The sequence below is a fragment of the Cygnus olor genome, chromosome 23 (genome assembly GCF_009769625.2).
Source record: "Cygnus olor isolate bCygOlo1 chromosome 23, bCygOlo1.pri.v2, whole genome shotgun sequence".
In the NCBI taxonomy this organism is placed as follows: Eukaryota; Metazoa; Chordata; class Aves; order Anseriformes; family Anatidae; genus Cygnus; species Cygnus olor.
In genome coordinates this window covers 347,458-350,008 of record NC_049191.1, presented here as the reverse complement: position 1 = coordinate 350,008, position 2,551 = coordinate 347,458, and positions in this window count along the sequence as shown.

The window sequence follows — 2,551 nt, the reverse complement described above, 5'->3', positions numbered from 1 at the left end:
TAAAAAAAAAAAAAACAAAAAACAAAAAACACACATTTCTCTTGGATTTGAAATCACAGTGATGGTTGAGAGTGGACTCAAATGTGAAACTTGGATTTGAATGACCTCAAACATCAGGAAGTTTGAATCTAGGCTTGTGCACTATAGCCAGAAGAAGCTCGCAGTTCAGAGCTAGCATTTAGTTATGTCTTCAAGAGTTTGAGATTAAAAAAAAAAAAAAATCATCAGCTTACACTTGCCCCAAGTTCTGAGTTGCAGCAAATAACTGTCAGGATGCCCTTTAACATCATGAAACCAAAAGAATTGGATGCTTGCCATCTGTTCACCTTAAAAATTGCAAGTGGCTTTCTTTTTGGTAGTTAAGAGCCTTTATTTTGTATAGGTCTTTCCGGTGATATTTACTTAAAAATCTTTGCTGTCGTAAACAAAACATGTAAACATTAGTGTCATAGTTGATAGATAGCTACTGTATATGGTGAATAGCAGTGCAATGATTAGTGATATAAAACTGAACACTGATAGTCGTTAAAGTTGGAGTCTTTCTGGGAACTTTCTTAAGCTATTTTTTTCCTGAAGAAAGCTAAAGTGACCTTTAAAGATAACATTTGCCTTAAATTATAGTATTCCTTTTTTTTTTTTGAAAGGAAACTTATTAATTTCTCTTATAAAGAAATGGTGCGTGAAAACAAGTCTGTACATTGAATTTATCCTGATTGCTTGTCTGTGCACCTGGATTGCAACTTTGCATAATCGTAATCATTGCACTACTATACATAATCTTTTTACAGCAACACTGAGGAATAGCACTGCATTTTTTTAAAACAATTTTCAAATATTTCTAAACCAGGTGAATAGTTTTCTTGTTTAAGATTAAAGATTTTGATGCATGAAATAAATTGCTAGGTTATTTTTTAAAAGGCCATCATAAACAACTCCAAAGAAAGCTAGACTTATATACCTATTTTTTTTTGTGAAGATACTTTTATATTTAACTGATTTTAGAAGCTGGAAAGTGCTATTCCTGTTAGGTTGTTCTTGGAATATTTAACATTCTGCAATAACATAAAAATGCTCACATAAACACTTTTATACACTAATTTTTTTTTGGTAAGCACTGGTTTTATGAAAACCAGCCTGACTTTTCTAAGCATCCTGCTTTTGCTACTTTATATACCCATGATGTTAGCTTGACATAGAAAAAGTAGAGTAAAAGATCTGTATTTGTATACATGGCTTGTGGTGCCTTGTTTTGCCTTCCTAGAACTAGAATTGCAATATAAAGGCAATTAGCAATCCTGTTACATGTCTTTCTAAGACAACCGTAGATACACTTAGACCCTATTATAACTTACTACAGCAGTGTTGAGGCACAGAAAGTAAGTTCTGCAGGGTGACCTGGTTAGGAAGAATTAATTGTAGCCTTTTAATAATTACTGTATTCTAATGTCACGTTCTCATCCTGAATAAAGTTTCTCAGCCATAATAATCCTTCGTAGGGGTTCAGTCTTTGATACGTGGCATCTAGAAAAAGGAACAACATCCTCTTTTGTTAGAGAAGAGCATTTTTAATGACACAGAGTTTAAAAAAAAAAAAAAAGGAAAAAAAAGCCTTCATTATTTTGGTGCTCCTTGCCATCCTGTAGTTAACCTTTAAAAACAGTATAGGAAGCAATGTAATTGTGGGCATAGTTTTGTTAAATTTTTAACCCTGCTTTAAAACCTATATCGTGATGGCCCTTAGCTGTCTGAGGTTGTAGTAATCAGGCCTTGCTCTTTATGAAAGCAAATTAGCCGTCATGTGCACGCTTCAATACACCAGGCAACTCTGTGCATATGAACATGAAAATGCTTTCATGCAGTTTTCTAGCGTGTGCTGCCTGCATATCAATGCACACAAATACTTAACTTGTTGAAACACCAGACATGTTGTCTTGTGTAGATAATATACTCTCTCTACTTTTTAGGCAATCTTCAAACACTTGTAATACATTATATTCAGCATTAAATATTTTAATGATTGTCTGAAAGCTTGTAAACAAAGTTGAAGCTCTTGCTGTAAGTAATGTATTTTTTATCTCAGTACAATGCAGTGTTGAGTGTTAGAGCCTTTCCCTTATAGGTGTAATTCAAATGAGGGCCAGGTTAGTAATTTCTAAGGCGATTACCTTATGATAGCTGTTAACTGTCCAACGTGAAAGGAATTGGTTACTTTCTGGCTTCCTATTGCACAGCTTTGTTGTGTTGTGGCAGAAGCTGGCCAGCCTCTTGCTGGCTTCAGCAGAGTCCAGGAATCTAATGGAGGGTGAGCTGCTTTCACCTTTGTAGGTGATCTTTTCGGAGCAGCACAGTATAGCTAGGCTGCTGTGTAAAAGCCTTAGCGTCTGGTGTGGGTAGAGCACTTTCATCTGGCCCCAATCACCAGCCCCACATTAATTAAAAAAGCCCTTTCATAACTATGTAAATTCTTGACTTCTGTCAACTTGTTTACAATCTGATCTTTAAATGCATTTTTAATTTCATCAAACAGCAATTAATCTACCCCCTGTTTAAA